The sequence below is a fragment of the Artibeus jamaicensis genome, unplaced genomic scaffold (genome assembly GCF_021234435.1).
Source record: "Artibeus jamaicensis isolate MK-2021 breed Jamaican fruit bat unplaced genomic scaffold, CSHL_Jam_final contig_700, whole genome shotgun sequence".
Taxonomy (NCBI): Eukaryota; Metazoa; Chordata; class Mammalia; order Chiroptera; family Phyllostomidae; genus Artibeus; species Artibeus jamaicensis.
This window is the reverse complement of record NW_026521930.1, coordinates 13,564,243-13,590,724: the sequence shown is the minus strand read 5'-3', so window position 1 is coordinate 13,590,724 and position 26,482 is coordinate 13,564,243. Positions and strand designations below refer to the sequence as shown.

At 39.0% G+C, this 26,482-nt stretch overlaps 1 protein-coding gene and 1 non-coding gene across 2 annotated transcripts in view; one reads left to right on the top strand and one right to left on the bottom strand.

Annotated features, from left to right (window-relative positions):
• Positions 1-26,482, bottom strand: part of RBFOX1 (RNA binding fox-1 homolog 1) — a 1,505,061-nt gene that overhangs the window by 1,420,678 nt on the left and 57,901 nt on the right. The gene's annotated exons all lie outside the window — the stretch shown is intronic.
• On the top strand, positions 13,562-13,668 carry LOC119047999 (U6 spliceosomal RNA). The gene has a single exon (XR_005082239.2). It is a non-coding gene; the product is annotated as a U6 spliceosomal RNA (small nuclear RNA).

Here is a 26,482-nt window from a genome sequence, read left to right as displayed (position 1 = left end):
GGAGACAGATCAGCAGTTGCCTGAGGGGGGGATAAGAAAGGGGTGGACTACAGAAGCTGCACAGAGGAAGTATGGAAAGGATGGCAATGTCTGCTGGTGCTGTGCTGGTAGGCACATAACCTGATGTATTTGCCAAAATCTACAGAAGTGTGCACCACAAAAGGTGAATTTCACTGCATGCGAAAATCAACAAGGATATGGGAGGAAAAGATGGAGTGCAGACTGTGACAAATTTAATGCTACATTACAAATGAATCAAAACACCACGCCGGAAGGTGTAGGGAAGAAAGAAGCTGACCTATGTACCTTCAGAAAACAGCATTTTGACAGGGTACTTAGACAAAAAGATCTGTATACAAACACAGTAGTTTGTACATTTGCTTATCCCAGGAGTATAGGTCAACAATTAGGAAACCACTTTATTTGAATACTAAAGTTGAACTAGGTACATATATTATAGAGTATGAGAGTTGGGTTTCTTGCTAGCAGAGAAAAAAAGTTCCAAGTAAGCAAAGGGAAATGGTTACAATAAATCCTTAAGTGTTGGACTGGAGTGAATATTATCAGTATTAAATCATGTTTTTAAAAATAGTGGGTGGGAGTTCAGGGTGGGTGAGCAGGGTAAAGTGGTGGTGGAAAATGGAGACAACTGTACTTGAACAATTAAAAAAAAGAACATAAAAATAATAAAAAAGATATGCAGGTGCTGGCCCAGAAGTAAACATAGATGTGTGCATGTGTATATTTGCACACATTTACATATATTTACGCATATTTACATATAATTACTAGAAGAGCCCAGAAGCCATGACATCCCAGTAACAATAAGACCATGTGCAACTTAAATCTTGGTTCCTAAATACCATTTTCCAGCAAAGGGAACCAGAGTTGCTTAGAGAAGGGGCTGATTCCAGGGATAAGTCAGGAAAAACACCAGATGAGCCTGGATCATTTTGTGGTGCCATTAACTGAGGAAGTTCCCCCAACACACACACACAAAAGTGGGTATGTCTAAAGAGCACAAGTACCAAACAGAAGGCACTCTCTAGAGCTGACTGTGGCATAATTTGAATAACAAAAATAGTGACAAAACGGTACTGTGTCCCAAAGAAAAAATAAACATTCTTGAGTTCACACTGAAGTAAATAACTAAATAAGTGAATGCATGGAGAAGAATGAAAAATGCTTCCTTAAGAAGAGTTTCAGTTAATACATGTTGAAGGGATGAGAGAAATAGAAAATCACCATTAGAACACTAAAGCAACAAATGGGTGTACTATTAAGTGTAAAGGGGAAAAAACAGCAGTCTTACAGTGAAGAAACTTGGCAGACACCTCCTTAACCAATTGGTCAAGGGTAATGTCACCGGGAATAAGATACACCAGGTACCATGTGTCTTCCAATATGATGCACTGAGAAGGGTATCACTTGTGTGGCATCCTTTCCAATAATGCAGAACTTTAGTCTAATCAGTGTAAACAGCAGACATCCCTATATTGAGGCATATTCTGCAAAGAAGGAGGGGGCAGAGGAGAAAGGGGAGGGGAGGAGGAGCAGGGGAAAGAGAAGAACTCTTTAAAACTATCAACTCTTCTAAAAGCACAAAATTGTCTCCAAAACATTTTAAAAATTATCTACAGCTGCTATTCAAAGCTTTCAGGCATCCATCCTATGTCTTACTGTAAATATTTCATTTATCATGCTCTAAGGTATTGCTCTCTATGTGTAGAAAAAAATATTTAATAATGGTAGTGAGAAGAAAATTAGATAATTAAGAAAACCAGAAGATGCAGAAACTTTTAGAGAAAATTGCTTATGCCTTTTTTCCAAATTATATTAAATATTTTAAATCTAACTCATCTTAGAAATTAATCAAATATTACCTTAGTCATCATTATTTCTGGCTATTTGAACTGCACAACCAACATGCAAACTAAGGTGACCCTATTCTTTGAGATTTAAAGGTAATTGTCACATGTTCATTTTCATTTTAGTGTCCTTTGAAAGATACAAATTCCCAGGAAGGTACACTTTCATAGCCATTTCTGCTTTTATTCTCTACACCCCTAAACTTATACTCTTCTCATATAAGTTCCCTTCCATCTGAGTCTAACTTACCCAAGAAGCAACTCAGCATCTTAGCCTTGGTTTGCCCATGCCTCCTCCCAGAAGACGTGAGTGAGAGTACCAACTTTCCTGAGGTTTTGGAGTAGCAGAAGAATTTTACGCCTTGGATCCTCTGCTCAGGAGTGAGTGTCCAATACTCCATCTCTTGAAAGTGCTTCTTGCACCTGCCAGTGGGGGTTATCTCAAATACCTTTACTCCACCAGTCTCAAGGTCTCTCTGTCTCCCAATTTTCTTTCATCTCTTCTGTGCTCACCCACTTCTTCAAATTCTTGGTAATATCTTGCCCATGGAGGTTCTGTTTTCTTCTCTATACATAGTGACAGTACACATGCCAATAACAGGATTCCTGACTCAAGCTCGATCAAACAGAAGTGAAATGTTTCTCACATAACTGGAAACCCTGCGGTGGGTGCTTCCATGTCCACACCTTGCTTAATTCCTTTCTCTCTTTGCTGTGTTCCTTTCCTCACCCACGTTGGCCTTAGCTCCTGGCAGGTGGTAGAGTGGCTGCAGCAGATGTGGCTGTCACATCCTTGCATGACAACCTACACTGCCATGCAAGGGAGCACCTTCCTGTAGCTGTTTCAGGAATTAGAAAAGTTTTAATCAGCAGCCTCTAAAAAGACACATTTATTATATGTCACCACTGCATATTGTGTTCTTTTTCTATTCTTAAACTCACCTGTGTGGACCAGGATAGTGCCATAGCTCAGGATGACCAAGGGCTGAGTTTCTGGGAATTATCGCTTGGGGTTTAAACCAGGGGTTAGAGAATCATGGCCCACAAGCCAAACCCAGGCCACTGCCTATTGGTGGAAATAAACTTTCTAAATAAGTATTTACTAAATATGTACAAACCCATTTTATGTATTGCCTATGAGTATTTTTGCACTATGACAGAGTAAGTAGTTGCAAGAGACAATACATGTGAGATAGAGCCAAAATCCTGGATTTTTACAGAAAATGTTTGCTGACCATGAGCTTAAATTAATGACATGTTACACTTGGGATTCCTCTCAGCACTCATCCTCACTGGCTGCTGTGCCATGGCAGAGAAATAGAAGAAATATCATAGAGACAACTACAGGTGCTACTACACTCCAAACCCTGCACAAACCAACAGTCATAAATCAGTAAAGGAGGTACTCAGTTCTAGTACCCCTCCTTTTTAATGTGGTTTAAATTCAGTTTCTTCTATAAAATTATCATGATGGTAAATATTAGTGTCTTTCTCTGAAAAATGTAAAGTTTGCAAACCTATAAGAACCTTCCTAATTAAATTTTATTGGGACATTATACACTAAATTTGGAGTTACTATTCCACAGTATTTCAACAATTTCTCACAAAAACCCTAGAGGTTAGTCATCCTAAATTATAACAGCTTCTGAGATAAATTTCAAAGGAGTTTGGTACCAATAGACAAAGGTGGGTTTGTTCTCATTATCCATAAACAGAGTATCAGAAAGCTTGAACTTAAGGCAGAGTTAGTGCTGTATAAGTTATGTGGCTCTCCAAGAAGACTTTTGTGCCATTGATTCTAATTGGTTGTTTCATTCATAAAAATGAACCATAAACAAGTCTAAGTACAACTGCAGCAACTATTAGCATTTTTATAAGCAATTCAGTCAAAAAGCTACATACGCACCAAAAAGGTGACATTTACATTCTTGTTGTCTTCAATTTCAAAGGCAGTCCTACAATTTCATGTTGCATGAGATTACTGCTAATGGCATGAGATGGAAATCATATTTATCTAAGAATCTAATTGTAAAATGACCTGTGAGAGAAGAATTTATTTGCTCACACTAGATCCTCCTTTAACAACAAACTTTTATTCTTTGTGATGATGAGAAAAGATAAAGGGAGCAAAAAATAATGAGCACATATCTATCTATAGATTGACAGTCAGGAAGAATGGTAAATACTTTCTCCCTGGGTGGCAGGAGTTTGAATACAGTCATGCTTAGTCCTATGTGAAATCTCTTTGACAGAAACCTGCTCTGTCTAGAACAGCTGGATATCAACCCAAGGGCTTCGGATCATAATAAAATGTCATTATTATGCTGGTGGTGATAGAGGTTTCTCTGGGGGTTGGAGCAAAGGAGAATGGCCTGGCCATGAAATAATATAATAGGTGTAAAGAGTGGCAGGGAACATGGGCCATCTGACTCTTTGGAATTGATTCAAGACAACAAAGTTTTCCAGAGTAAAAGTTATATGGTAGCCACCATGTTCCTCTTGTACTTCAAATGTGAGGAAATCCCAAGGTTCGGATTAAATTTCTGCTTTGCTCTTTTCTCATACCCTTATCATGTCATTATCATTGCTTTTCTCTGAGTAACAGCAAACATGACTTCAGGGATTAAATATCTATACATCCATAGGTAGCCAGTGTCTTCCCTTGCTTCAATGGCTGTACAATATTAAGTCTGTGTCTCCATGGTGCTCTTGGCTTTTTCATCGTGACCACAAGAAGGATGCTGTAGTGCCAGTCAACAAGTCCACATAGGAACCTGGATGAAGGGCCAGGAAGCAGTGCCCACTGCTTCTGCCTCTCTTTCTTCATGAACACATAAGCTTTCTCAGAACCCCACCTCTATAAGATTTCTTTTTGTCTCTGATAGAGCAAATCACTGGTCCTGACTCCACAATCCCCTGTAGTAGTATTACAGTTCTTACCCCCACCCCCACCCCCCACATCTCCCCTTTGAATGCTTGGTACAATTCACCTGTGAAGCCGTCCAGTCCAGGACTTTTGTTTGTTGGATCAGGGCAAAAATAAACAAAAGAATCTTTAAAAAATACAAAAGATCGATGAAAAGAAAAACAAGATTGACAAACCATTAACCAGACTCATTAAGAAAAAAAGAGAAAGAACCCAAATAAATAAAATCAGAAATGAAAGAGAAGTAACACCTGGCACCAAAGAAATACAAAAGATTGTGAGAAAAAAAATATTACAAACAACTACATGTCAACAAATTGGACAATCTGGAAGAAATAAATTCCTAGAAACATATAAAATTAAATCTAAAAATAAAATTCATATCCCTACCATGGTGAGCATGTTGACAACACTGGATCTTGGGTTTGGCCATGCAGCTTGCTCTGGTCAATGAAATGTTAGGGAATCTGGTGTGAGCAAAAGCTTAAAATGTGCTTTCACAACTGCCCTCACCCTCTTATTCTTGTGTAATTCACCATGAGAAGAACATGGCCCAGGAAGCCTCTGGTTCGAGGAAGATGAAAGACACCTAGGGAAGATCTAGACTCAACTTGTCACTTGAGGTCTGCCATCAAGTCTGGACCAGACAAACTGTACTGATATTGCTGCAGACCCACAGATCCATGAGTAAGAAAAATATAGGGGTCATGGTGTTTCAGGATGGTTTGTCACTCAGCACTGTGGTGGCAATAGCTGACTGATACATTTGCATGGCTGAAAGTGTGTCCTGTGGCCTCCTCTAGGTGCAAAGGGGGTTAGAAAAGCAAATAACCAATAGTGACAAAAACAGCTGACAGAGAAAATTACTGCCACATTTTCCAATTCAAATTCTGACTCTACACAGATTTCCAAACCAGCATACCTTCCTTTGGTCTCTCAGATACTAGCTTTGTTTTCCAAATACCCATTAGACATTTTTCTTTGATGTGTGCTGTCTTTATCTCAAACCCTGGGCATGAAAAACTGACTTCACTCTATCTCTCGCCTCAAAACTGACTCCCTATCTGACTTTCTTCACCCACCGTTATTATTCCAGTGAACAATACTCAGTATCTCAAGGTTAGCTGTGATTTCTCTATTAGAATCTACATGTTGGATAATCATCATAATTAATATTCATTATATTCATCTATTTCAAACAACGTTTTCAATGCTTTCCATATATTATCTTGTATAATCCTTATAGTACAAGCTCTGAATACATACAGATTATTATCATCTTCATAATATGAAGAATTCAAACATTAGTTTCCACTATCCAGCTACTTGTTGAACTGAAATAAAACAGACATATTGGGTTCAAAACCACTCTTTGACCAGGACAAGTATTTTAAGTGAATCTATTCATTGAATCTATACATTAACTACCTTTATATCAAATCAGTTCATGGAAGATGAGAAATATTAGATTTTACTGATTCTTTAATAATCAAGCCTTTAGCAAATGTCTCTCAATTTCAAAATCACTCCTCCCCTGGGCCAGGTATATTATGTGAATTATTTCAATCAACCATGCATTTATTACCTTTATCAAGTCACTTACTGGAAGACGAGAGGGTAGATTATACTGATTCTTAAATGTCACACCTCCAGCATATATCACTTAACTTCTAATCCCACTGCCTATACCCAAGCAATTTAAAAGGTATTCCTTCTTGTGTTTTCTCATTCCAAATTAGTTGCATATTACCCTCAAATTAAACTCCTTAAAATACTGCCTTCATCATCATATTTTTCTCCTGCCCTGCCACCACCAATGACTGATATTAAAAATATCCTATTTACTTAGGAGAAACACCACTCAGCCACAGTCTGGGGCTTTGCCCTGTAATTACATGGGACATCTCTATGAGAAAATTCATTTATATACTTAACATCTTTTAAGAAATAATCTGACAAGGAAGGGGAGTAAAAAAGAAATTTCTTAGAAAGTCAATTCAGAAGTTTGTTATGTTTTCACAGCCCACTTTACCTGTCAAATCAAGCTAAAGTTTCTTATCCCAGAGTCTCAAACAGATACATCTATCCCAGCAGCAATACTCGACTACTCATTGAGCCTGAAGAAGGAGTAGCTGTCATTAGTCTGGTATAAGGTCTGTAAGCACTAGGCATCTATTCTAACTACACAGTGTGTGTGCCATACTCACCACTGAGAACTATAAATATTATTCTTGTGTTGCCATTTCATTTTGTAAAAGGCCCTCATGCTCTCTCTGCCTACATTTCAGAGTAAATATACTTCCTAAGTCTAGGATAAGAGTTGACCTTCACATCCTGCTCCTATATAACCCAGAAGAAACTCTTCTGTCCTCTGAACTCCAATAAACAGGCTAAGCATTATTGTGACAGGCTTAAAACATCAAAACTCTTTCCGTGAGTGCTTTTCCCTCTCTCCAAATCAGAGTAATTGTCTCTGGGGCCAGATAATTCTGTGTTGTTGGGCTGTCCTGTGCATTGTACTTTGCAGCATCTCTGGCCTCTACCCACTGGATGTCAGCAGCCCCACTCTCCTTGTTATGACAATCAAGGATGTCTCCAGGTACTGCCAAGTGTCCTTTGGAGGGCAAAATCACCCCCATCAAGAACCAGTGCTCTAGATTATACCATTTTTAGCAGTGAGGTGATTTCTAACTCCTCTCTCCCCATTGCATGTCAGCGGCGGTGTCCTTCACATAGAAGGTGCTCATGGATCCATCTTAATTGGAGGGTTTTGTTTTTTGAAACAACCCAGTGGGTAGTTGTTTTAATCTGCCATTAAGTCCACATCAGTTCACAAATGACTGCTTAAAAATACACACTACTTAGGTATCAATTGTGTTTGTGCGGGATACAGAATTCTGCTTCTCCTAATAGGATCATCTTCTGAAAGGCAATCTTTTTTATGTTATTTTTTTTTTTAGTGCCTACCTAGGATCCCATGTTATTCTCTAGAAATCATCAGTTTCCAGAGAGGTTATTTATGAAGCCATGGAGAATTGTGATGATGCTGCAAAGAAGTCATGATGACCTACAGAGAATGAACTAGCACACCAGAGAGCTGTTAAGAATAATGGACCAAAAAAATAATGAAGAAAATAGAGAAAAACAAAAATCAGAGTGAAAATTCCTGTGGTGATCATTCACAAAATGGATCCTTCTACACAGAGAGCAGACATGCTTACAGATAAAATATTGATGGCTTTAAACTATTTTGTTTTACAATAAATCACATGAGTTTGTTTGTTCCACATGTAATGGTAACATTTGTTTGATAAACTGAAAATTGTATTATTATAAACCCAAGATACACACACACACAAAAAATGGTTTACAAATATAAAGGGTAAAATTGCATGGCTAAAATGGGTGAAAAGCTCTATATTTGATTCAGTTCAACAGGGGTTCTGCTCTTTTTTTACAATTTATATAATATCCTGTTTGATGTAAAATTGAAGACAAAAATGTAAGTTATCTCTAAGCCAACTTTTTAAACTAAAATGTTGTACAAAGATTCCTGTGGCATTTCAGCTACCCTTAAATTTTAATAATACTGATAAAATATTCTACTATCCTCAGCCAAGTAATTTTTTATCTTTAATTGGTAAGCCCTCATTTATTATTTCTAAAGCATAAAAATTCTAATATCTAGGATTTATACCTTACCCAGGCAATCGTGACTGCAAATGTATTTTTAAGTGCACTCAGAAATAGAGAAAGCAAATGAACACTAGGGAAATTTAAAATGGACTACAATGGAAAAAGAATTTTTTACAACAAATATATCATCGACTATTATGCCACCTCAGTGAAAAAACATCCCCTGGCAACCTCTGAGGTGATAAGAAAGGCTTTTTACAGAATGAGATGACAAAATTAAGTCAAGAGAGAAGAACAGGTCTTTGGGAATTAGCACAGATCATTTCAAAATTGACAGAGGATCAAACCTGAAATATGGCATAAAGATTCAGTGAAATATAAATATTACATATTGATCTACAGATGATCAATTTTTGCTGCAGGCATTTTTATTCACAAAGTAACTATTTCTCAAATATTGAAGGCAAAAGGGGGTAATGAGTTTGCAGAAAACAAAAAGCATTATTTAATAAACGTCCCCACAGATCCTGACATTGGTTTTATGGACGATGTGGTAAGACCTTCAAGATTGCATATATCCCTGTAAAATGGAAAATGAAGCCTCATTTCTAACCTACTGTGTTAGGGTGAATAATGGCCACCCAAAGATATCATGTCTCAATCCCTGCAGCCTGTAAATAGTAGTACCTTATAAGGTACTCTGGAAAAAAGGGGGCTCTGTAGATATGACTAAGTTAAAGATCTTGAGATGAGAAGATCACCCTAGGTTATCTGGGTGGTTCCTATACCTAATGACAAGTGCATTTAAAAGAGAGAAGCAGAGGCAAGATTGATACATTTAAAAGGAAAAGGTGAGTAAAGAAGGAGGTGTATCATGGAGGGATGCGGCCACAGGCAATGAATGCCAGCAACCACCAGAAGTTGGAAGACACAAAAAACAGATGTTCCCTAGAGCCTCAGAGGGAGTGAGGCCCCACACAGCACCTTGATTAGAACTCGGTGCTACTGATTTTGAAGTTCTGTCATTTAGTCTGGTGAGAGAATAAGTTTCTGTTGTGTTAAGTAAGTATTCACTTTGTGATCATTTAATAAAGCAGCGATAGGAAATCAATAAGCCCACCACATTTCTTTTTCTTATTTTTATTGTATTTTTCCACTACCATTTATCTCTCTTATACCTCCTCCCCACTGCATTGCCCACACTGTTGTCCATGTCCATGAGTCCACCACATTTCCTGAGTGCCTGCTTTCATTCCTTCACAAAATCCACTCTTTAAAAATAATGATACTTAGGCCTGACTGGTGTGGCTCACTGAATTAAGCACTGGCCTGAAAACCAAGGTGTCACTGGTTTGATTCTCAGTCAGAGACGTGCCTGGGTTGCAGGCCAGGTCAGGTCCCCAGCAGGGGACGCTCAAGAGAGCAACTATGTTTCTCTCCCTCTCTTCCTGCCTCCCTTCCTCTCTCTCTAAAATAAATCAATAAAATCTTTAAAAAATGACACATAACACACCACCATCTGACATTTGTCAACACTACTGTGTGTCCAGAACACTGTCAATCTCTCACACATGCTATGTTTAGTCCTCACACCACCACCACCTTTCAGGTCTGTGGATTCCTATTATACAGAAGAGGAAACATTGCTCCATTTTCACATAACCATCAAATGGCAGACTTATCATTAAAACTCAAAAAGCTGATTCCAGGATCCCCTCTCATAACTTCTGCTATACATCAATATGTATGATTCTTTATTACAAAGAGCAAAGACTTTGCTCTACAGAAAGACAGAGATACATGTGTTGCATTAAATTCATTCATATTACACTGTATTCCTAGTCATTTAAAAATGCTTAAAAGAAATAATTGGGGGAGAGTCAAGATGATGGAGGAGTGAATAGAAGCCACACTAACCTCCTCCCAGGACCAATCTGGAATTACAACAAAATTGTGGAGAAATCACTCAGAAAAAACAACTGAACAAAAAGGAGAGAGAAGCCTTATAACCTTGGACAGACAGAAGAATCAGCTTTAGCACAACTTGTTTGGTAAGGATTGCAGGGGAGACTGAAGAGGGCTGGCCAGACACACACAGGTAGCAGTGCTAAAGGAATAATTAAGCAGCCAGTTGGATCCTCCTGAGAAGAACGGGGTCTAAACCCTAAGTTGGGAGCCCCTGCCTAGAACACCTGAGCCCCCAAAAGTACACAGATAACAATTGCCAGAAAAGCTGCAAGGTTGCTCTCCTCCAGAGGTGGATAGCTAGAGACTCAAAGAGCCATTTAAAGGGCCAACACAAAAGTTTTCATTTGTAGCCACTTACCCATAGCTCTGGCAAAGGTGGGGGTAGAGTAGCTAGAGACACCTGAAGAGAGATTGGGGATAGAAGCTTTGGGGAGACTGCTGAAACAGTAACCACCAGGATCCTGGTGCTGACTCATCTCCTCTAAGGCAGCTGCCACTGTATTCAGGCAGACCACTTCCCTCTGAGAAACTGAAGCCTGAAGAGAAACTATAGCCCCACCCCCAGGAGGGACTCTGTCCTGGCTCTGTGGTACTTAAGCTTGACTGCTGAATGTCAAGTGACTAGATTAACTACTGAAAGAGACAGCCACAGACCATAGATCCCTGGCAAAGTGTGGTGGGGCAGATTAGACTAGAGAGGATTGAGGAAAGACAGAGGATGGAGGCTTTGGTGAAAGAACTGAGAGAGTGGCCACCAGGATCCCAGTGCTGACTCATCCCCTATAGAAGCAGCCATCCTACTCGGGCAGACCACTCACCTCCAAGCAACAGCAGCCTGAGGGGGAAAAAACAGCCCCAAACCCAGGAAAGATTCTGCCCAGCCCTGTGGGGCTTAAGCCTCACAGCTGAGTGCTGAGTGACTACATTAACAACTGAAGGAAACAGGCACAGACAGTAGATCCCTGGCTGTCTTGAAGCAGGATGCCTAAGGTCAAATGGGGTCAACATCTGACATCACCAGAGGTGGATCCAGAAAGAAAAAATAGTGATAAACACTAGGGGCTACCTAGATGAAATCTACTGTGGTGTTCTCCATGATTACTGATATTTTTTGTCCTGCATAACTTTCTAACACTCATTTCTTGTCCAGCAAGTTTGTGCATATTAAGTCACTAAAATTTATGCTGTAGCTTATTTCTCTCCTTTCTTATAAAAGTCTTAACCTCTTTACACCCTTATTAAAACTGGTTCATTTGATAGTGGGATTGCCGGGGGGAGATACTTTTGCAGATGTGGGTTTGTTCTGGCAGCACCTGCACAACAGCATTCAAAACATGGCTGGCAGAGTGACCTTCAGTCAACCAGATGGAGGGAAAGATTCACCAAAGAATGACCCCAAAACAATCGAAACGCAATTATATCCAAAGAGCCAACATAAATGGCATAAAGGGTATCCCAAGAGCATCAACTTTAGGAGATCAAGGACATTGCACCACTGAATCTCACAGGTCTCCTACCATAGAAGTTCATACCACAAACTCAGGGAGTAAAAACAGATCAATTTAAGAAGTGGAGGCAAACAAGAAGAGTCTCACAAACAATGAGAACACAAAGAAACAAACCCTAAATGAAAGGAAAGAAGGAATCCTAACAAAGAATGCTAAACAAAATAGAGACAAGTCAACTATCAGATATGGAGTTCAAAAGAATGATTATAAGGAAGCTCAATGAGCTCACTGTGAATTACCAAAAACTACATGGAAACTACAAGGAACTTAATGAGAATTACAACATAAAAAATGAAATAGAAACTATCAACAAGAGCCGAGAGGAAATGAAGAATACAATTTGTAAATCAAAGGACACAATGGAAGGAATCAAAAGCAGGCTTGATGAAGCAGAGGATGAAATCAGTGAGCTGGAGGACAGGGTAGAAAGAAACATCCAGAAAGATCAAGAAAAAGGGACTCAGAAAGAATAAACAGGGGTTAAGGGAACTGTAAGACAACATGAAATGGAATAATAACCATATAACAGGAATACCAGAAGGAGAAGAAGAGCAAGTTTTTTTCAAACTTTTTTCTGTTTGAAAAAGTAATGATGGAAAACTTCCCTAATTTGATGAGAGAAAAAAGTCACACAAATCCAGGAAACACAGAGAGTCCCAATCAAGAGGAACCCAAAGAGGCCCACTTCAAGACACATCATAATTAAAATGGCAAAATTTCAAGATAAAAAGAGAATCTTAAAGGCAGCAAGGGAGAAACAGGAAGTGACATACAAGGGAGCCCTGATAAGACTAGCAGCCAACTTCTCAAAGGAAACATTCCAAGCCAGAAGGGAATGGCAAAAAATATTCCAAGTAATGAAAACCAAAGGCCTGCAACCAAGACTACTTAATCCAGCAAGGCTCTCAATTAAAATGGAAGGCCTAATAAGGGCTTCCCAAACTAAAGAAGCCTCAAAGAATACACCTCCTCGAAAACAGCTCTGCAAGAGATGTTCAAGGGTCTGCTTTAAGAAGAGGAAAAAAAAATGGTGAGAGAGAGAGAGGAACACAGGTACGAAAAATGGCAATGAATAATTACCTATCAATAACAACCTTAAATATAAGTGGACTAAATGCTCCAGATAAGGACAAAACAAACAAAAAAAAGGCCAATACTGCTGATGAACATAGACACTAAAATCCTCAAAAAACTATTGGCAAACTACATCCAGCAACACATTAAAAAGGTCATATACCATGATCAAGTGGGATTCATCCCAGGGATGCAAGGATGATACAATATTCACAAATCAATAAATGTAACACATCACATGAAAAGGAAAGACAAAAATCACACAATTGTATCAATAGATGTGGAGAAAGCATTTGATAAGGTACAGTACCCATTTATGATTTAAAAAAACTCAGCAAAGTGGGATTAGAGGGAGAATTCCTCAACATAATAAAGGCCATATACAAGAAACCTACAGCCAACATCATAGTCAATGAGCAAAAACTAAAAGCTTTCCTAGTAAGCTCAGGAACAAAACAAGATGTTTGCTTTCACCACTTCTATTCAACAAAGTATTGGAAGTCTTAGCCACAACAATTAAACAAGAAATAGAAATAAAAGGCATCCATATTTGAAAGGAGGAAGCAAAACTGTCATTGGTTGTGCTCACTTTGACGGCACATATACTAAAATTGGAACGATACAGAGAAGATTAGCATGGCCCCTGCGCAAGGAAAACTGTCATTGGTTGCAGATGACATGATAGTGTACACAGAAAATCCTATAGACTCTGCCAAAATCTTCCTGACCTAATAAGTGAATTGGTCAAAACAATGGGATACACAGTTAATATTCAGAAACCAAAGGCATTTTTGTACACTAAGAATGAAATATCAAAAACAGAAATCAGGGGGGAAATCCCATTTGATATAGCAACAAGAAAAAGAAATAAACCTAGGAATAAACCTAACCAAGGAGGTAAAAGACCTGTACTCAGAAAACTACACAATGCTGAGGAAAGAAATTAAGGAAAACACAAACAAATGAAAGCATGTACCATGTTTATGAATTAGAAGAATTAACATCATCAAATACCCAAAGCAATTTATACATTCAACACAACCCCTTAAAATGCCAATGACAAATTTCAGTCATTGAACAAACAGTTCAAAAATTTATATAGAACTATGAATGACAACAAGTAGCTGCAGCAATTTTGAGAATGAAAAACAAAGTAGAAAGGATCACAATACCTGATATCAAACTATATTTCAAGGCCACTGTAGTAAAAACAGTCTGGTACTGGTATGAGAACAGACACATAAATCAATGAAACAGAATAGAGAGCCTAGAAATAAACCTAAGACTATGGTGAATTAATATTTGAAAAGGGGGCAGAAGCATAAAATGGAGTAAAAATGTCCTCTTCAACAAATGGTGCCAAGAGATCTAGACGAGTACATACATACATACACACACACACACACACACACACACACACACACACAAAGAAACTTGACCACCAACTTACACCACACACAAAAATAAACTGAAGATGGATAAAAGACTTTAATATAATTCACAACACCATAAAAGTCCTAGAGGAGAGCATAGGCAGGAAAACCTTAGATATTCCAAGCAGCAATATTTTCACTGATATGTCCCCTGGAGCAAGAGACATAAAGAAAAGAATAAACAAATGGGACTCCATCAAAATAAAAAGCTTCTGCATGGCTAAAGTAAACATCAGCAAAATGAAAAAGGAACCAATACTATAGGAAAATATAATTACAAATGATACCTCTGACAAGGGTTTGATCTCCAAAATATATAAAGAATTCACATGACTCCACTCCAAGAAGACAAACAAACCCAATTAGAAAATGGGCAGAGGACGTGATCGGACACTTCCCCAAGGGGGACATAGAGCGGGTCCAGAGACACATGAAATGATGTTCAGCATCACTAGCTACCAAAGAGATGCAAATTCAAAACACAATGAGATAACACTTCACACTGGTAAGAATGGCCATCATAATCATACCAACAAACAACAAGTGCTGGAGAGGTTGTGGAAAAAAGGGAACCCTAGTGCACTATTGGTGGAAATGCAGACTGAGGCAGCCACTGTGGAAAACAGTATGGAATTTCCTCAGAAAACAAAAAATGGAACTTCCTTTTGACCCAGCAATGGGACTATACCCTAAGTATTTTGAAACAACAATGCAAAAGAATCTATGCACCCCCAATGTTCATAGTAGCACAATTTACAATAGCCAAGTGTTGGAAGCAACCTAAGTGCCAATCAGTTAAATAAGTGGATAAAAAAACTGTGACACGTGTATTTAATGGAATACTATGCAGCAGAAAGAAAGAAAAAGCTCCTACCTTTTATGACAGCATGGGTAGATCTGGAGAGCAGTATGCTAAGTGAAGTAAGCCAGGCAGTGAAAGACAAATACCATATGATCCCATCTATAAGTGGACCCTAATCAAGAAAACAAACAAGCAAGCAAAATATAATCACAGGCATTGAAATTAAGAACAAAGTGATAGTAACCAGAAGAAGGTGGGAGGGGATAACGGGGAGAAAAGGGTGAAGAATTGTCAAGGAACATGTATAAAGGACACATGGATAAAGCCAAAGGGGAATATGATCAAGGGTGGGAGGTGGGGATTGCTGGGGAAGGGGGGAATGGTGGGGAGAAAATGTAAACAATGTACTTGAACAATAACAACAAAAAGAAAGAATATAAGAAAAAAAAGAAAAATAATGAAAGAAAACTTCCTTAATTTGGTGAAAGGAAATAAACATACAAGTCCAGGAAGTACAGAGTCTGAAACAAGTTGGAACCAAAAAGGACCACACCAAGACACATCACAACAAGGTACCAAATGTTAAAGATAAAGAGAGACTCCTAAAAACAACAACAGAAAAAGCGGTGAGTTACTTAGAAAGAGTTACCATAAAACTATTAGCTGATTTCTTAAAGGAAACCTTGCCGGCAAGATGGAGCTGGCCAGAATTATTCAAAGTGATGAAAAGCAAAGACCTACATCCTAGATTACTCTATCCAGCAAAGCTTTCATTTAGAATGGAAGAGCAGATAAAGTGCTTTCCAGACAAGGTCAAGTTAAAGGAGTTCATCATCACCAAGCCGTTATTATATGAAATGCTAAAGGGACTTCTCTAAGAAAAAGAAGATAAAAAATATGAACAGTAAAATGACAACAAACTCACAACTATCAAAAACCAAACCTAAAACAAGAACAAAAACAAAAACAAACTAAGCAAACAACTAGAACAGAAACAGAATCAGAGAAATGGAGATCACATGGAAGGTTATGGGGGGGAGAGGAAGGAATGGGGGAAAACGTACAGGGTATAAGAAGCAGAAATGGTAGGTACAAAATAGACAGGGGAGGTTCAGAATATTATAGGAAATGGAGAAGCTAAAGAACTTATGTGTAAGACCCATGGACATGAACTGGGTGGGGTGGAGGAACGCAGGGGAGAAACAAATAGAACAGCCGTAACAGCATAATCAATAAAATATAACTTTTAAAAAGGGATTTTCATTGTAGCTTTAACAGTTAAAAAACCTAAAACAATGTTACCGTGTAACAGTTGCAGTGGAGAATGGTAGTCTGATGACACCCTCAAATGTTGGACTACTATGGACTATTAATTTTATCTTCCTCAAGAATATTTAATGACATGGGGGGGAGATGTTCATAATAAAATGTCAAGTGACAATAGTGTGGCACAATAATAGGTACAGTTTGAGCCCAGTTAAATACCTGAGTACTCACTCACATGCATACAGAAAAAATAAACCCAAAGAGTACCCATGAGAATGCTAGTAGCCAGTATCTAAGATAGAAATTATAAGGAAATTTATTTTCTTACATATTTTTTCTATAGTATAATTTCCTCAATTAGTATACAGCATATAATTTTATAAATGGAAAAACAGTGCAAAAATTAAAGGATAGTGTCAGTAAAATAACCACAGAACTTTAATATACTCATTGTAAAACATCTTAGTCTTTGGTTTGTCTTTCTTTTGTTTGTATCAGTACACCAATCCACCAACCCTGCCCCAGGACACCAGTCTTAAATAGGCTAAGATCGCATTATTCTCAATTCCAAAAATATGGAATTTGTGAAAATTCTATTAAACAAGTCTCTGATTATTCTCCCCCGCCCCCGAGCTATGGTGTTGTCACAGTTTGAATTACAGTATATGTACTTGATGCCAGGTACCTTCTAGCAACAGATGAATCATGTGTTATAAATGGCTTACGTTTAAAATAAATGATCAGCTTAAACATTCCTGCCTGCCACCAGTTCCCAGCAGACATTCCATATATTCTCCAACATATTAACTTAAAAATGAAGCTTGGTCCCAAATGGGCCTTGAGAAGTCAGATAAAATGCAGGTAAGGAGGGGACTGATGGGCCTTTTTTTAATATGGCTCAAACCAAGTCACCATCTCCCTCCTGACTTCTGGATTTCTGCCCTCCACAGACAAAATGGAAAAGCAAATCTAGGAAAGGACAAATTAGTTGTTTGTTTTAAAGAGAATTAGCCCCAGAGACCCATGACAATGAGTAGTTTAGTCATCCCTAAAACAAAGTAGGGATGCATTTGCCTACTGAGAAGCATTGGTAACAATCTACCTTGAATTTTTGCATTTATTTTTTCTGTACATTTCATCCTTTCACTTACCATAATGTGTGCATGCTTTTTAAAAAAATTTTAATCCTTACCCTAGCATATATGTTTATTGATTTGAGAGAGAGACAGAGTAAGAGGGGGGAAGAGAGAGAAAGAGAGAAATATTGATGTGAGAGGGAAACATCAACTGGTTGACTCCCCATACATGCCCTGATTGCAGAGGGTGGGGAAGCAGGGGTGGGTGTAGGGGGAACAGATCACCTGCAACCTTTTGATGTACAGGACGATGCTCCAACCAACTGAGCCACCCAGGCAGGGCTTTTTGCATAATGCTTCTTGAGGTCCATCCATGTTGTAGCTGGTATTAGTATTCTGGGGTTGTTGGGTTTTTTTCAGTTGTCCCTTTGTAGTTTCTCTGTTTTCACTGAATTGTATTCTCTTGTATGGACATAAAGAGTTCTGTTTATCTATTCACCAATTGATAGACATTTGGATTGTTTACACTTTTTGGCTATTATGACTAGCGCTACTATAAAGAGTATAAATTAGTAGTTTTCTGGGGCTAAGGATGGGAAAGAGATTGACTGCAAATGGAAAGGAAGCTTCTGGGGAAGATAGAACAGGTTCTAAAATTGGGTTGTAACTTTTCTAAAGATGATCGAATTTTTAAATTAAAATCAGTGAATTTTTATGTTATGTAAATTAAACCTGTATAAAGTTGTTTAAAAACATAGTTTGGTATTACCTTATTTTGAAGATGATGTCAATGGACTCTTGAAAGCAGATATTTATTCTTTAAGTTCTAAAGGCCCTCTTAACATTGTAATACAAGGACATTTCATAAGGTACAGTCCTCATACCAAAGAAGTAGGTTTTGAAAGGAGCAATGGAGTCATCAAAAGGGGAGCTATGGTTGTATGCCAACTGCTGGAAAGCTAAACTCTACTGTCTTCCTAACTGGAAGTTCTGTGAAGGTAGATATTGTAAATGTTAGGAATCAGGGCATAGTTTGAGGTCTTGAGCTTGAAGATTCTACCAGGCTGAATGTCAGTGTTGAAATAGAGGATGAAGGAAAAGAGTTAGGACGATACCATAAGACATAGTTTGACAGCTGCGATTCACTGAATCAAGGCAAGGGTAGGAAACTTGGAAGTCAAGGCAAAAGTGATTCAATAGCCTTCCTATAAAATTCACAAGAGGAGAGCCATATATGAGGTCAATGATTCACATTAAAATTCAAGAGAGAGAGAAAGAGATGTTGATTGTTAGAGAAAGCGGGCCTTCAGGGGTCCCTAATGTCTACAGAGAAAATCAGCCCTAAACTGTTCATCCAGATCAACCTGTCCGAAAGGAAGCCTTTGCCTTTGCAGTGAAAGATGCCCTCAACACTTTGCCTACAGTTTGATTTATGTCATTGCCAATGGAGCCCTTCTAAGACTGAGAGGAGCAAAGACTGACGCATCAACTTAAGTCTGATCACTCAAGATAGTTAAAAGCTGGGTTTCTACAGTGTTATAGCTAGCTTCTTAAAATAAGTGATAAACGGTTACCATAGGCCTCAACAGATTTCTTTCAAAGAGGGACAGGGAAGGAGAGAGAACATTCCTTGTCACTAGAGGTTTTAACTAAATGCGTTTCTGACATATTCTTTTTCTGGATAAGGGCAGGTTACCCTAATAACTGCTTTCAGGTCACAACTCACACTGCTGTTCAGAATACTTTAATTATGAGGAAATGAATTCAGGCCATTCTGCTGCACACGTAAGACATAAAATTCAGCCTGTGCAATAGCCACAGCATCCCAGGTCTTAATTATTAGAAATGTGGAGATCACAAAGAATGTTCTCAAGCCAAAACAATCAGCTCACCCTGGGCCTCCCAGAGGCCAGCCTATTCCTGGGTACTTAATCCTGGGTCTGGCAGAATAATGGCCTCCCAGGAATGCCACCCCGCCCCTGCAGGTCTCTCTGCCCTGGCACACAGGGCCAAGAGAGGCTGTGGACTGTGTGCAGGATTGTGGGGGAGTCAGTGTCAGGACTATAAAAATAATTTTTAAAGCAGAGGATTAAAAAAATAGCTGCACTGAAGAAAGCCACTTTATAGATGCCTTGTGACAAAATCAAATTACATAGGAACCTCTTGGTTCAGGATAAAGATATAGTTTACAGGTAAGTGTAAACAATAATTGTCTGCAGACTGTTATTTAGTGAAGAAACAGGATTTGAGACCAGAAGCCCACACTGACCAAAGGTGGCCACTGCTTCAAGGTCTGAGAAGAGAAAGTGAGAGAGTGTCCTTTGAGGACCCAAGACTTTAGGTAGTTTTATAGATATCATCTCTTTTCATTCCTGTCACAGCCTTGCTAGGAAGTCATCCTTATATCCATTTTACAGAGGAAGACAAATAGGCAAAGATGGCTGTGGAGCTTGGCTAAGGTCAAACTGTTTTCAGTGGTAGAACTAGGATTTAATCAAATCTGAACCTACACCTTTGAATACAAGGTTGATTATTTTGGAAAGAAAACTCCCTTTGCACCTGTAGGGACAATTGGCCACACAGTTGTGCTTTAAGAAGTTTTCATCTTAGACCAAGGCAGATTACTAAAGAAACATTCCCTTAATAGTGCGATGTTCAGAGTATGGGCATTGGGGTTCAGACTGCCCAGGCCTCTAAACTTGACTCTGCTGTTTTCATTAGTTTGCAAGTGTGGGCAAGCTCATTAAGGTGGCTGAGCATTGGACTCTTCATTTCAAAAATGGGAACAATAATGGTCCTTTCATCACAGGGTCAATGAAATGCAAAAGCAAGTAATACATGTAAAGTTTGGGATACAAAGTAATAACTCAATAAATATTCATTATTGTAAAAGACTGAAATTAATGCAAACTGATTATTTTAAACTCCAAATGCACCTCAAATCAAAGTATATATACTGCAAGATTTGTTTATGGGGGAAGGAAAGGGAAGACTTGTCTAAATCTACCAAATTATCACATTAGAATAGAGCAAAAATATTTTGCCTGCCTCCCATTTAGATTAACCTTAAGTTAATTATCTTAGAGCACCCCTGATGTTCAAGTCTGCTTTTCAAAAGAAAAATAATATGCAATTCTTAACATGCCCAAGACTTACCTTCCATGCATCCCTTCCCTACCTAAAGATGGCTCCTGGATTCTAAATGAGGCAAGTTATACCACCTGTCTGTACCACTGATGATACCAATGTTATTATTTACCATGAGAATAAATGAGACAAGGGGAATGAGCTTCTTTAATATGGAAGCAAAAATGAGGGTGTGTTGTTAATGTTCCCTTAAGTTAGGGTGATGTCTTTGAAAAAAGGAAAGAACTCATAGTGCTGGGTTAGGGTTTGTTTTGTTTTCATTTGTTTTGTTTTCATCTGTTTCATTTGTTTTCTCAATTATTTTTTATTCAGGACAAAGTCACATAACATTGAATTAGCTGTATTGAAGTTAACAATTGAATGAGATTAGCACATTCAGGGTTTTCAACCACCACTTCTACCTAGTTCCAAAACATTTTCAACAGCCCACAAGGTAACCCCATGTCCATTAGACAGTGGGTCCCAATTTCCCCCTCTCCCAGACCCTGGCAACCACTAAACTGTATTCTGACTGTATGGATTCACCTAATCTGGATAGTTCATATGAACAGAATCATACATTCAAGTTTGGCTCGATTCTTAAAATAACCACACAGGTGGTCAGAACTAAACCTTCCATCTCTACACAGCCTGCAGAACCACATCTGATGTCAATTTCACTACAGCTTGGATTCCTACAGCCCAATTGCAGATTTCACCATGGAATTGTCTATTTTCCAATGAATATCAAGCTGAAAAGTAGACCACCATTTATAGTTCAACTCAAACAAACGATGGACCATCTTAACATTTACACTGGCCAATTTCCATTTTGACTGAACCAAATGGATTTTTCCATTTTTCCAGATGAGTGCTGGCTAATGAAAAAAGCAAATTGGGTTCAACCAAATGTTTTTAATGTAAATTCTAAAACGCATTGCCCATTGGAATCATATAGTGCAACAGACTCTCAACCAGATGGAGACATATTCTCTGCCTAAGGAAGAACCAGGAACCCGCCCACCCACCGATCCTCTGTTGATTTAAATCGTGTACTATCAGCACTACAGAATGCAGCTTAGAGAATGCTGTCCAAGCCATCCCCCGACCAAACCACATCCATCCTGAATGTTTACCAAATGTTTGCAGTACTCCTGCAAGTTCATCCACCTCTCTCTACTTAGGAATTTTCCAGAATACATTTGCATCAGAATCACCTGAGGAACTTGTTTTAAAATGGGTGCTTGGACCCCAACCCTCTAAATTCCAGTCTCTAGGACTGAGTCAGTGTCTAGTCAACTAATATCTGCAGCAAGTGTCTCTGATGATCAGCTTGTCAGTGGAAACGAATATATCTGCTCTGAAGGCATGCAGAGAAAGAGAACAGGGAGAATTTGTATGGCCTTTGGTAGCAGTCAAAGGCACAAGACTCAAGCAGCTCTTCCATAGGACTAATGTTTCTATAATTAATTGCTCTTGACTTAGAATCACTCCAGAGTCCAAGTTACAAGGAACTAAAAAGGTGCTTAGTGCTAACCTTGAACTTGGGTCCCTGAGGGTGGGGTAAAAGAGACAAAACTAATTTTGCAGGCAGAGCAAGTGGGCAATGATTGGACATGAGAAGCTTTGCAGGCTTGGGGGTTCACACATTCACGGGAGCTGGAGGAGCAGGGTTTCATGGCAGGCAGCAGTGTTTCTATTCTGGGTTCATTCAAGGGACTCACTATGTGACCTTGGGCCTGTCACATTCCCTCAGCACTGCTGCCTCTCCATCTGTGAAATAAAGGCACCAATGTCCATCACACGGGTCCTCCCGGGGCGGGGAAGATTAATGAGGCAAAGTTTGCAAAGTGTGTAGAACACCAGGCGACGAAGGGCAGCAAGAAGCACAAAGTAAATGGTGGCCAGTCCTCCCTCCCCCACACAGACACACTTCTTTTGCCTTTGAGAGAACTCTCTCTACTCTAAGTGAAGTCAACAGACCAGCAGCAGCAGCAGCTGGGAGCTCTTTAGAAATGCAGACTCTCAGGCCCCACCCCAGGCCTGCTGAATCAGCCTCTCTGGGATGGAGCCTGGCCATCTGTGGTTTAACAGCCCTCCGGTGAGACTGATGCTTGATGAAGCTTCTGGCAATGTCAAATAGTAAATAGCAATAATGGGTAAGCCAGATAAATTCCCAGCTTCCAAGGAGCTGACATTCCAGCACTGGGTCAGGAGATCAAAAATAAATAAATAAATATGAATTTTTGGAGAATGCTAAGTGCAATGGAGAACATAAGTCAAATAGATGGTGGCAGTGTAGCATAATAGCTAAGTATTTGGACTCCAGATTCATACGCTGTAGCTTCAAACCCTAGCTTAGCCACTTGCAAAGTACTTGGGGAAATGACTTATCCTCCCATTGATTCAGTTTTTCTCACCTGCAAAATGGGGATAATGAAAGACTTATCTAGACCAAAGGTTGTCATATGTTTGCATTCAAAGAGTCACCTAGAAATCTTATTAAAATACAATTTGCTGGGCCTACCCTTCAAGAATTTGATCCAGTAGGTCCGGGTAGGAGCTAAGAATTTGCAGACCAAGAATGGAGTCACATTTCTGTAGAGTAAGGCTTCCAAAACTTCAATGCCCATTCACATCACCTGGGAACCTCACTCACCTGGAGGTGGTACTGGTTAAGCAGGTCTGGGGAAGGGTCTGAGATTCTGCCTTCCTAATTCCCAGGTGCAGCTGATGGAACTGGCCAATCAAGCATACTTTGAGGGGTAAAAGGTAGTATACCTGACACACAATAGATGATCAAATATATTATCTATTATAGTATTTCTTCAGGGCTCTTATAAGTGACAGTGATGGTAAATAGATGGCCAATGGTTAGAATTTTAAACACCCTTACTTGATAAATTATAAAGCTGATAACACGGTATCAAACCCAATGAAAAGGTTATATTGGTTCATGAAATCAAAAAGCCTCCAGACCAAAAACCAGAATTTCCTCAAAGGCCATCATGAGGGTAAAGAATTCACAAAGCCGCATGTTTCAGTCTGGAATTCCAAACCTTTGATAACATATTAACCAGCTATAGGTAAAGTTCTACAGAAGACACGAAGTGAATTAACAGTCCTACAGAGTTTGAGAAACATTATCATGGCTACATAAAACCCCCCAAATAACTTTTGAGAACAAATACACTAGAGTACATGTGGTCCTAAATAATGCACAAATGCATTTGAGGGACAATTCTCAAAGGCTTTATCCATGTTTTTGTTTTATTTATCTTTCTTTCTTTTCCTCCTCTTTTCTTTGGGGCAGAATTTCTCTCCTCTCACATGGAACAATTAAGCAGAACAGCACCACTCTCCTGGGACTCTCTTCCATCAGGTTATAAATAACTTCAGCACAATAACTAAGAGCACATATAAAAGCAGTGACAAGGTCATTTACCTTGAACAAACCATGTTCTGTTACCATGGCAATGTGGAGCCAAAGGCAAATGCCATGTGATGATGTTTCCATTATATGCCCCATCATCTTACACCCCAAAAGGGCCAGCTCTGGAGCAGGCGAGGCTTTGTCTTTGAAAATCTTTCCCCACTAGGGCTTGGGTGGCTGAGCTCTGACAGCCAAGCTCTGGAGGCAGGGAGCCTGGCAGAAGGCCCTGCCAGGACAGAACACAACCCTCAGTAACTGTGGACACACTTTCCTGTTGTCCTGTGAAAACCAGTGTCAGTAACAATCGCAAACTCAGGCAGGTCATTAGTCACTGCTCTACCTCACTCAGTTCTGGACTTGCTCTTCTGGCTCACTTTGGTGTTTTGTTGTGGGTTTTTTTTTCTTTCACTTTCAGAAGAGAAGCTCAGAGCAGGACTAATCAGAAGTAAAGAAAATACGGTGCTAGCTGGTTCCAAGCTCCCCACAAAGGCAGAGACTTTGTCAGGTGCTAGCTTGTTAAGAGGTATTTGCCTTCTAACATGAACAGAGACAAAAGTGCTTCCAATTCTGCCCAACCCAGGAAGGGAGAGAAAAGGGGTGAAAAGAACACTCTGACGGCTGTCTAAACCCCAAGGGTCTAGTCTGCCTCATGTAAAGTGCATGGACATAGTCTGTGGGAAAACTGAGGTGGCTAAGTGTCTTGACATCACTCTAGGAAATAGCAAATATATTCTAAACACTCCCTACTTTGCTCAGAAATCCATGAAGAATTTACCATCTTGACTTCACTTACTTATATATTCACTTTTTAAAATTACTTCAAATGTGTTACCTTGAAAGAAATCCAAATATAGTTAAAGTTTATTTAAACCCCATTAAACCTGATTTATGATATCTAATATAAGGGGAAGGAAGGAAGGAAGGAAGGAAGGAAGGAAGGAAGGAAGGAAGGAAGGAAGGAAGGAAGGGGGGAGGGAGGGAGGGAGGGAGGAAGAAACAGACACCATGTTAAAGAATCTATGGTGTCTTGCCCACAATGCTATGATATTGTTGCTACCATTATTCCCAATTTGCGTATGGGGAAATTGAGACAAAGGTTAAGACACAATGCTCATGATCTTAAACTGCTAGAGCAGAGCCTAAAATTTAAAAAAAGAAGTAGCTTAAGTCCAGAGATGTTAGCTATGACCTGCCTACTTCAAAATTAGCCCTTTCTCCTATTTTTCTTAAAATAATGCCTTTCAAGCTTCAGATGGAATGCTTACTATGGCTGATATTCTAGCATCTAGTGTGCATTTCAGTTTCTCCCTTGGTGACTTTATAGTCTGACTAATTCTGCCTTTCTCTGTGAGTCCAAGTGGTTTATGTTTTACATAGAAATGGTTCCCTCTTTGACTAAATGTTTCCTTGTTACTGGAAAATACCATCTGAGGTTAAAAGAAATGACATGGATGATGGACCTCTTCTCAAAATCACATCCCTAGTGGTCTCTTTTCCTTTGGAATGGTGACTCAGAGAATGATAAAATGAAAAGATGCTACCGAAGGGAAATGTCTGGTTTTTCTCATCCATGGCAAGCACATTTAGGAATGATCTGTCCCTATGACCAAGTTAGATATGTCATTGGACAAAGCTTAGGACAAGGCTAAAGATCCACTTCACAGTAGGTTTCCTGTACACATTCTAGGCCTTACACATTACTAGGGTGAGTAATTTAGAGGATGACTAATTTGAAAAGCAAATTAAAAAACCCTCTATAGAACACAAATTACCTAAAAGGGGGCAAGGGCATAATTTTATATTTCAGAAAAGCAAGAAGGGCCAGGCAGAGCTGAGAAACAACCTCTTCAAGAACTCACAGAATTCAGAGTACCCTATATCCTTTATTTGTATTCGTTATCACCATATAATTAAATTTTAATTATACAACACATAAATGCCTTTTATTCATTAAAAAAATAGATGAAATAAAAGTTCCAGTTGATCACTATCGTCAACCCCTATTACCTCTGCCCCTAACCTGGCAATCCCAGTATGTTTGGCATCCTTGCAGACCCTTACTCCATACATGAGCACATATTACACATAATAGGTAATTTCCTATTAGCACAGATAATTTTCTACTATTTATTGAAGAGTAACATGTTGTTCACTTTAATTGGTTTTTATTAAAATCCTAAACCATAAGGACTTAAACACATCTGTCCACCTACAAAATACTCAGTGAAGATGTCAATGATGGCATCTTTTCATGGGTAACCAACCAACTTCCTGACAAGCGGGCCTCCAGAAATGTAATATAATAAATTTGCATTCTTTTGAGCCACTAAGGTGGTAATTTATTACAGCAGCAATAGGAAACTAAT